Raw genomic sequence first — 10368 nt, forward strand, 5'->3', positions numbered from 1 at the left:
TGTCTCAGGATTACCTGTGGAACTTGTTAAAAATAGAGGAGCTGGGTTTGGCATGGGGCTGGTGCCTCCGTATTTTTAATAAGCTTCTCATCTGATTCTGTTTACAACCAACTTGGATGCCCACTACACCAAGTCTCCACAGGCTCCAGTATAGAAGAGGAACATTGTAGAACTAAAAATGGAAGAAAGTGATTTTAGGGAAAAGATTCAGGTTTGTTGATAAAAATGTTTGAGGTCCAGTGAGTGTTAGCTATCTTCATGGTTTGGGGTTTGGGGCATGTGAGGACAGGGAGGATTCTTCCTTGTTTATGACGAGCCTAGGCCAACTGGATCAGGAGGTTAGGCTGTTGTCCCAGGAAGCACTTGCAATCGAGCACCGGAGAGAGAGGGCTGGGGCCCCTCTGGGCCTGTCCTGACTATCTGTGGTGCTGCAGGAGAAGGATCAGATTATGTGGGTAGATTACCCAAGTGCTAAGATCTGGAGCGCAGAAAAGGGTTGGGAAAAAGGCCTGAGCTGGCACAGACAGGAAAGGGATCTGTTACCTTTATCTTTTTGTCTCATCACAACTGATGACAGGCCAACCTAAGTCTCTTAACCAACTTGGAACATGGAAGAGAAGGAGGAATGCTATTCTTCTGCTGGGAGTCTGCATTCCTCCACTTTTCACCTGGCTACTCATATCCATCCTCCAGATCCTTGCTTAAAGATCGTCCTCCTTCCTGGTCCCCCTAATCTAACTAGGCCCCCTGCTGTTCTCTCTTGTGGGCACCTGTTCTTTTCTGGGGCCAGTTTCTTGGCCGTGCAACCTGGGCAAACATACAGGGCCCTGTACTTAGAAGGACTCCATGCTTAGTTTAATGCTCTGCTGTTGCCATCTTGAAATTCTTCATAATTTTTGAACAAGGGGCTCTCCATTTTCATTTTGACTGAGTTTTGCTGATTATATAGCTGGCCCTGTTCTTTCCTTTCCTTAAACTTAGCACCATTTAATTGCAGTAGCTCTAACATCTAGCTCTATGCCTACCACTATAGTATAGGTTTGCTAAATATTAACTTTAACCATTCGAAATTATTGTTATTTATGTTTGACTTATTAAAAAAAACATTCATATGGTTCAACCTAAAATACTCTGGATGGATGAATAAATGAATGATAGGAAGAAGAAAGATACCTTGAACACAGTGGGTTGCTGACCCAATATCTACTTCCTTCCTTCCTACCTTTCTTCCACCAGTTTTTTTTTTTTTTTTTAATTTATTTATTTATGTGTTTATTTTTGGCTGTGTTGGGTCTTCGTTTCTGTGCGAGGGCTTTCTCTAGTTGCGGCAAGCGGGGGCCACTCTTCATCGCGGTGCGCGGGCCTCTCACTATCACGGCCTCTCTTGTTGCGGAGCACAGGCTCCAGACGCGCAGGCTCCGTAGTTGTGGCGCATGGGCTTAGTTGTTCCGCGGCATGTGGGATCTTCCCAGACCAGGGCTCGAACCCGTGTCCCCTGCATTGGCAGGCAGATTCTCAACCACTGCGCCACCAGGGAAGCCCCTTCCACCAGTTTTGATCAAGTGTCCATCCTTTCCCTAGTGGCTCAGAGGAGGAGACTCCATCCCTAATTCCAGGGCAGATCCTGATCCATCTGCGTATTCTTTCTCCTAAGAACCGTCTTTCTTCTTCCTCTAGACATTGTCAGGTTTGAAGGAGACTCCAGGAACGGCTGCAGCCATCTGCCAGCCTAACAAGGAAACCAACTCAAAGCAGAGAGCAGAGGCCAAGGAATTTCAGGAAAGCAGAGCCAGGATATGTTGTGGATGGACCCTAATCTACCCCTGAACTTCTTATTACGTGAGGTAATAAAATTTCTGTACTGTTTGTTTTGGTCATCTATTGCTGTGAAACAATTATCCCAAAATGGAGTGGCTTACAACAGCACCCATTTTATTACAGTTCACAGTTTTGTGGGCCAGGAAGCCAAGGAGGTGATTCTTCAGTTCCGTGTAGCATCCACTGAGGTCACTCAGTGGTGTTCAGCTGGCCGATGGCCTATCTGAAGAGTCTAGGATGGCTTCCCTCGTATTTGGCATCTTGGTGTTGATGGCTCGAAGTTTAGGTTCAACTGGAACCTTCAACCAGAGCATGTCCATGTGGACTTTCCTGCGTGGCCATCCAAGGTGGTCAGACTTCTTGCACGAGATGCAGGGCTCCAGAAGTGTTGTAAGAGGCAGAAAGTGGAAGATGCCAGGCTCTTCAGGCCCAAGCCTGCACTGGCACAGGATCATTTCTATCATGTACTGTGGGTCCGAGCAGGCACAAAGCCCACCCAGCTTCAAAAAGAGATGACATAGCTTCTACCTCTTGATGGGAAAAGTACCAAAGAGTTTATGGCTATCGCTAATCCTCTGTGTTACATAAGTCAACTGGAAACAGGTTTTCTGTTATTTACAGTCAAAAGGATCAGAAATCATTAAAGAAATTCAAGGTTCTCTCAAGCCTGGGAAGGTATTTCTTCCTGTTCCTCTAATATAGCGGTCTGTAAACTTTTTCGCAAAGAGCCAGATAGTAAATGTTTTAAGTTTTACAGGGCACACAACCTCTGTTGCAACTACTTGGCTTTGCCAATGACGTATGAAACCAGCCATGGAAAATATATAAATGAATGAGATGTGTTCCAAAAAATTTTTATTTATGATCACTGAAATTAGAATTTTGTATAATTTTCATGCGTCATGAAATTTTTTTTTTCCAACCATTTAAAAATGTAAAAGCCATTCTTAGCTTCTGAGCTATACAAATAAAGAAGGCAGGCCGAATTTGGTCCCTGGACCATATTTTACCTACCCCTACTGTAATGCAGCAAGCTTGCTGCAAGCTCAGGGCCTTCGCATGTGCTGACCTTCTGTCTCGAGTACTCCTCTCCGAGGTCTTCATGTGGTTTGTACCTTCTCTTCATTTGGGTTTTTTTTTTTTTTTTAAATGAAAGCTTCTTTCTTTTTTTATTTTTGGCTGTGTTGGGTCTTCGTTTCTGTGCGAGGGCTTTCTCTAGTTGCGGTGAGCGGGGGCCACTCTTGATCGCGGTGCGCGGGCCTCTCACTGTCGCAGCCTCTCTTGTTGCGGAGCACAGGCTCCAGATGCTCAGGCTCAGCAATTTTGGCTCACGGGCCTAGTTGCTCCACGGCATGTGGGATCTTCCCAGACCAGGGCTCGAACCCGTGTCCCCTGCATTGGCAGGCAGATTCTCAACCACTGCGCCACCAGGGAAGCCCCATTTGGGTTTTAACTCAGATATTACCTCCTCAGAACAGCCTTCTCTGATCACTCTATCTAAAATAGTCCCCTAACTCTGAAACATATTGTCCCCTTATATTTTCTTTTTTTTTTAATGTCTTTTTATTGTGGTAAAAGTCACATAATATAAAACATACTATTTTAACCATATTTAACTGTACAGTTCAGCGACTCGAAGTACATTCACATTCACATTGTTGTGCAACTCTCATCATCATCCATCTCCCGAATTTTTCACCTTCCTAAACTGAAACTCTGTCCCCTTCAAACACTAACTCCCCATTCCCCCCCTCCACACCCCCCCCTCACCCCCAGGCCCCTGGCATCTACCAGTGTACTTTCTGACTCTATGAATTTGACTATTCTAGGTACCTCGTATAAGTGGAATCAAACAGTATTTGTCTGCACTTAACGTATATTGGAATGCATTTTAAAAATTAATATATATCCTGCAAACAGATTGTACCTGTTTTTTTCCCCCTGTGCTATACAGTAGGCACTCACCAGCCAACTACTTCATATATAGCAGCGTACATACATCAATCCCAATCTCCCAATCCATCCCACCCCTCCTCTCCCGTTGGTGTCCATACCCCTTATATTTTCTTGATAGCACGTCTCATTGTCTGACGTTTTGTTCATTTATTTGTTACACTTATGTGCTACCTCTTTTTAACCTTCACTGGAGTAGGACCTAGAAGCAGGCCTCTTGCCTGTCCTATTCTCTTCTCTACACCCCTTACCTAGCACAGTGCCTGGCATGTAATAGATGCTCAATTAAATATTTGTTGAATTTGAGTTGAATGGTTACAACGCAGTGCTCTGGGGCTTGACAAGAACATGGAAGGCTACTGAATTTATACTTATTGAATGAGAGAAAGATAATTAAAGCAGAAGAAGGAGATCACCTTGTCATCTGCACTCAGAGAAGCATTGGTTCCTTTGTTATTTCCCTGTGTTTCAGGAAAAAGCCAAAGGAAAAATTCTTATCCTCTTATATAATTCTGAAGAAAGTTATTTTCCATTCTTGGCAGGTGTCTCCAAACAGGTACCTTGCCTGTTTGGAGGCAGGAAAAGGGGATACAACCTTACTTGAGGAGAGAGAGTGTCATCTTGGTAGTTGTGAAATAGTGTTTGGAAGCTAGATTCTTCTAGACCACTAAGGTATGATTTCCCAGAAATTCCCAAGATTCCTGAGGGAAAATGGCAAAGGTCCTGGGTGCCACGGCAACAGTAGAGATGACAGAGTTGGGAATCACATCAGGCTAAACTTGTCATCAGGAGAGAGGGGAAAAAAAGCAGCAGGTACGACATTTGAGACAAGAAGACTTGAGCTCAAACAGAGTGTACCGAGTGGTGTTGGGTGGTGGCCAGAACCCAACCATTTGGCAGTGGGCTTTCCAAGCCTGGGCACAGAAGTGGCTTCCATCCAGTCCTGCCTCTACTTATTAAAACAAACAATTGGCAGGGTAGAAAGAGCCTGCTGTAGGTGAATACAGTAAACAGGAAGAGCCCGTGGGAAGCAGTGAGGGCCACAGCGGTGGATCTTAGAACTTAGGGCTTTGTAAGTTCAGTGAGTTCAGGTGATGAATAGAGCTCTGGGACACAAAGTAGAGAAATGGAGAGGGAGGCTGATGCAGGAGGTGACGGGAGGCTGACCTGAAAATGCCGAGTGTAGTGTGGATTGCATTCATAGGATGGCTGGCCGAAGGAAATGACTTTGACTTTAGACAGTTGATTTCCAGTTGGTGGGTGAAGCAGAAAGAAGAGAGGTGGTATTGTGTCTCTCATGTGGACTTTTTGGTTGCAAGTGGTGGAAAAGCTAACAAAATGTTGCCAAAGTTTAAAAAGGGAATTTTTTAGTTCACGTAATTGAGAAGTGTAGCTTCAGGTGTGGCCAGATCTGGGATTTCAAAGAATGCCTTTGGTACTTAGTCTCTCTCTCTTTCTTCATCTCTCAGCAATTCTTTCCTCTGTATTAGCTTCATTCTCAGACAGGCTCTCCCCGTGATGAAGTGGCTCACATTAGCTCCTGGCGTATACCCATCCAGCTTTAAGTTCAGTAAAGAATATCTTTGGCCTGGTCTCTCTAGCAAGTCCAAGAATACTATCTCATTGCCTGATTGGTCATGTGCCCATTCTTTAGCCGGTCACTGAACCCAGGGGGTTGCAGTGTTTTATTGACCAACTGTGGGTCACATGCCCTCTCCTTGAAGCCCAGTGCAGTCAGCTCCACCCAGATGACCTGGACTAGAAATGGGGAAGAAAGTGGTTCCCCAAGAAAAACTCAGGTGCCGTTACCATAAAAATGGGTATGGATGCTGGGTAGGCAAAAAACAAAACAAAATGAAAACAATCAAAAACCAGATGATCAGATGTCTGCAACCAGTAATCACCACACTCACATAGAATTGACCAGAAGCCACCATCTCTATCACCAGCACATGAAAATAATACTAACTAAATGCTATCAGCAGGTCTTAGACATTCAGCTGTTCTCATACTGACAAAGTTATATCCTCTGGTTTAAATCAGCATTAGGGAGTTAACACCAAGAACAGAAACTAATCATCGTAAATGGAAAAAAAAACAGTTATGCAAAGTGATTTAAAGCAAAAGCACAGAATAGCACAAACTTGGTAATTAAATTTGGTAACTAGAAATTCAACTATTGCCCAGTAGCCCTTGGATTTCAAGGTTCCAAAACTCTAGAAAAAAAGAAATGCTCATTTTTATCTAGATTTTTCTAGAGACCTATTTCACCTTCAACTTAGAAATCATTCATGAAGCCTTTCTAATACCTGATAATGTGTGTGTACTTGGGTCCTATGTGTACCTCACTTTATTTCCATGACACCACACCCTTCCAGTCCCCCACATTTCTGACTACTCCATTTCTGTATCCTTTGCCCAACCCTGAACCATTGATGTTTTCTAGAGCTTCATTGTCGATTCCCAGCTCTTCTCTTCTTACAAACTCTCACAGGGTAGCTCTTCATTCATTCTTTTCAACAGGTACCCAAGGAGAGCGTCCTTTGTGCCAGGTACTGTGCCAACCATCCTTGAAGGTTAACTCCTGATCATCCCATGTGCTAATGACACCCAACTCTCTGAAGTCCAGACCCCTCTCCCTTCAGATTCACACTTGGACATTCACAAGGTAGGTACTTTATAAATAGTTCTTGAATGAATGGATAAATGAATGAATGCTTTTCCCTTAATGTTTCAAGTTCAACATACCTAACAATGAAATCATCTTCCTGCCTGATCCTATTACTACTTGTACTTGGTAATACCCTCAAGGATAGAAACCTCGGTGTTATCCTTGTCTCCTCCTTCTTGTCTCCTTCACATCAAGTTCCACTAATTTTAACTCAATATTTCTTAAGTCTGTCTCCTTCTCCCCCATCTCCCCAGCTCCTGCCCTAATTCAGACCTGCAGCACCTTCTACCTGGACGCTGCCGTAACCTCCCTACTGGTCTGCCTGCCTCTAAGCGTGTTCGTGTAGCAGTCACACTCTCCTGCTTCAGTGGCTGTCTGTTGCCTATGAACAAAGATCATACTCCTTAAAATGCTAAATAAAGTTCCCTGTGTCCTGCTCTCTGACTTCCTTTCCAGTCTCACCTTAAGAGTGGTTTGCCTCGAACGTTTGTGGTTTCCTACACACAGCACAGAGATTCATGGCTTTGCTCATGCTGTACCTCCTGTTTGGAATATGACCTACCCTATACCCCCATTTCTGCACATAATTTAAGCTTCAGCTGAGGTGCCATATCCTCTCGGAGGCCTTGTCAATCCTCTTCAGGCTGAGCTGGGTGTCCTCTGGTCGGCTTTCATAGCACACTGGGCATCCCTCTGTCATTGCACTATTAAGATCAGGTCCTCTTGCTGCCACCTGGTTTCCCTTGTGAGTTCCTTGAAGACATGGGCATGTCTTGTTCATCCTTGATTCCCCAATGCCTAGCCAGTACCTGAAACACAGTAGGATTTCCATAAATGTCTGTTGAAAGTCTATGTTTCCTCTTAAGTAGAGCAGGTGTTTTAGCCTTGGTACTTTTATAGTGTGAAAAAGGCACCCCCTAAAATACTGAAAACTAAAGGGTATGTTATTCAAGACCAAGATCAAGATCGTCAAGGGTTATCAGCAGAAACTTGGAGGTAATCTAATTTCCATTTTCTGGCCCAAAAGATTAACTCCAGGCAAATGTTGAAGACCCTAAAATATTTATGCTGATCTGATACCATGGGATCAGAGAATGACTAATTTAAAAAATCAGGCATTTCTCCAGCGTAAACAGTTTATTTACTTATAGTCAGATCTTTTAAGCCTTTTCCCAAATTTTCAGACTAATATTTTCTAAATTAATTTGAAATCCATATGGATTGTCAACCAGTTGGAGCAGAGTGAGTTGGGGGAAAAGATGGAAATGAGATGAGAAGAGGTATCCTGGGTCAGATCATGCTTTTCCTTTACTTTGGAAAGATGGAAAACCATTGGAGGGTTTTGCTCAGAGGAGATTATTGATGCAATTTAATGTGTAATGTTCAATTTAAATCTGGCTGCTTGGAGGAGACTTAACTACAGGCAGTACGGGCAGAAGTAGAGAGACTAGTTTGGAGGCTGCCGTAATAATCTAGGCAAAAGAGGATGGTGGCTTGGACCAGCGTGGTAGCCAGGAGGTAGAAAAGTAGTCAGATTATAGGTGTATATTGAAGACTCAGTCAAGAGAATTTGGCAGTGATTAGATGTGGATTGTAGAGAGGGAAGAAAAGGACAGCTCTAAGGGTTTTGGCTTGAACAACTGCAAGGATGGATTTGCCATTGGGAAGAGCAGGTTTGGGGAGAAAATCAGGAGTTCAGTTCTGGTCTCTTTTTAAGTTTGAGATGTCTATTTAGATATGTAATACAAGGAGAGTATTGAGCATTCAAGTTGTGTGTACCTGCCTGGAGTTCAGAAGAGAGGTCAAAGTGAGGACAGATATTTGGAGGTTATTAGTGTGCAGATGGTATTTGCAGTCATGAGGAAGGTTGGGGTCATCTAGGAGGTGTGTATGGAGTGGAGGTTTGAGGATCAACCTGGAATGATCCAGTGTTCAGAAGTTGGGAAAATGAGGAGGAATCAGCAAAGGAAACTAAGGAGGAGAGGGACCAGTGAGAAAGGAGACCCAAGAGGCAGTGAGTGGGTGGTGACCCAGAGGCCAAGTAAAGAAAGATTATTGTGCCTGAAATAAGAAACAACCTACCAAGTTCTAATTTACCCCATGTCTCATTGGATAGTGTATTTCTGTATGCATGCACACATGCGTGTGTGTGTGTATAATTTTTTTGGCCTGGGGTCGCCCAGCTACCATATATTTCCTTTGTTCCCTCCCCCTAGAAATTCTGAGTCCATGTGGTCCCAGACTTCATTACTGGGTCTGGGTGGTCGTGAATTTTACTAGTTCTCTTTTCCTCTTGTGGCCACTACAAGATCAGTTCACCTTCGTTTCTACACTTCTAAGGAAAGCCTGAAGCACTGAGCACCTGCCAGGGCTGCCCATTCATAAAATCATTCATTTATTCATTCGTTCATTCATTCACCAGATAGTTACTGGGAATTTACAATACACAGACACTGTCCTAGGCCCTGAGGTTACAGCCATGAACCACATAGTCGCAGCACCATCTTTGCCAACTGGGAGCTTACATTCTAGCAGAATGGGGAGGAGTGGGAGAGAGGGAGACAATGTGTGTAGGGGGCCAACAAATAAACAAAATAACTTCAAATTGTTATGTCTACACTGAAGAAAACAATCAGGGGTCTAAGATGTAGAATAACAACGAAGACTAAGACTGGGGACTAGTTTCCAGTAGGAGGGCAGGGATGCTTCTCTGAAGACTAAGATCCTGATGTCTCCAAAGTAACCAGCAAATCTTTTTCTTTTAGGTCCTGAAATGAACCTGGGCCTCTTATAGAACAAGGGCGGAAACCTACCTCCAGTTCCATTTTTACGTGAGCACCCGCCCTCGACAATTTATGGGATTATGCTGAAAAATCAATCTTTTACAATTTCACCTAACATCTGCCAGAGGAAACAAAATATTATTAAAAGGGGACTTATCAGAGTTCATCTTCCAACAAAGTGGTTAGTTACCATTTAATTTAGCTAACATTTTTTTGGGAACACTTACTGCAGTGCAGACACTGGTCTAAGTAAGCTTTTTATATGCATCCTATCATTTAATCTTCACAAAATTCCTGTGAGGTAGGTACTGTTATTATCCCCATCTTACACTTAAAAATCTCGAGGCTTAGATGGATTAACTCCAGGGTCACACGGCTAGCAAGTGGCAGGGCTCTGGTTAAAACCCACGTCTGTCTAACGTTCAAGATTTTGCTTTCGGCATTCCTTTGAAAAAGATGATTTGAGGACATTCTTAACTAGGTTTTAAGTACTACATTCCTTATCTTCACAAAATTTTGTCAGGTAAGAAACAAAAATACAAGTTTAGAGGTGCTACGATTTCTCTGTAGTTGAATAATCTTTGGGGTATTTCACTGACAAACTTGTTTTAAGTGGTGTCAAGCAAATCCCTTCCTAAAGTGAAAGTATGTTGGTGATTTCAAGTTTGAAAACAGCCTTACGTTGTCTTCCAGGAATGCTATAAACAGAAATTCAAGGAAGTATTTCAACTAATAAAGATAAAAATATTTTTGGTAGAGCATCAAATGTTTAGGTCTTATTTCTTAGCTCAGCTTAAAAACCACAAATTTAATATTTTTTTTTTAGCAGGTGTGGTAAATTGTGAGATTTTAAACGTTCATATAATAGAAATTCAAGTTATAATTTATTGAGCATTTATTGTGTGCCTGACAATGTACTGTGTATATTATTTTACTTGTTCTTAACTATAATTCTATGAGATATTAATTATCATTCCTGTTTTGAAGATGAAGACATTGAGACTCAGTTAAGTAACTGAGATTCAAAACCATGTGTCAAAGACAGTGTTTAAACCTAGGAATGGAAACCCTATGTTCCTTTCATTATAAGACCTTATTTCTGATTCAGGCTTCAGAAGGTATCTTTTCTTATTAGACTATTTT

General features: G+C 42.7%; 1 long non-coding RNA gene across 2 annotated transcripts in view; it reads left to right on the forward strand.

Moving 5' to 3' along the window:
• LOC118891816 overlaps positions 1-9896 on the forward strand; it is a 43910-nt gene extending 34014 nt beyond the window's left edge. For both annotated transcript variants that reach the window (XR_005019180.1, XR_005019179.1), the window contains 3 exons: positions 1678-1844; positions 6295-6439; positions 9208-9896. This is a non-coding gene — a long non-coding RNA (uncharacterized LOC118891816). The remainder of the gene's footprint in view (positions 1-1677; positions 1845-6294; positions 6440-9207) is intronic.
• Positions 9897-10368: the final 472 nt, after the last annotated feature.

The sequence above is a fragment of the Balaenoptera musculus genome, chromosome 3, assembly GCF_009873245.2.
Source record: "Balaenoptera musculus isolate JJ_BM4_2016_0621 chromosome 3, mBalMus1.pri.v3, whole genome shotgun sequence".
In the NCBI taxonomy this organism is placed as follows: Eukaryota; Metazoa; Chordata; class Mammalia; order Artiodactyla; family Balaenopteridae; genus Balaenoptera; species Balaenoptera musculus.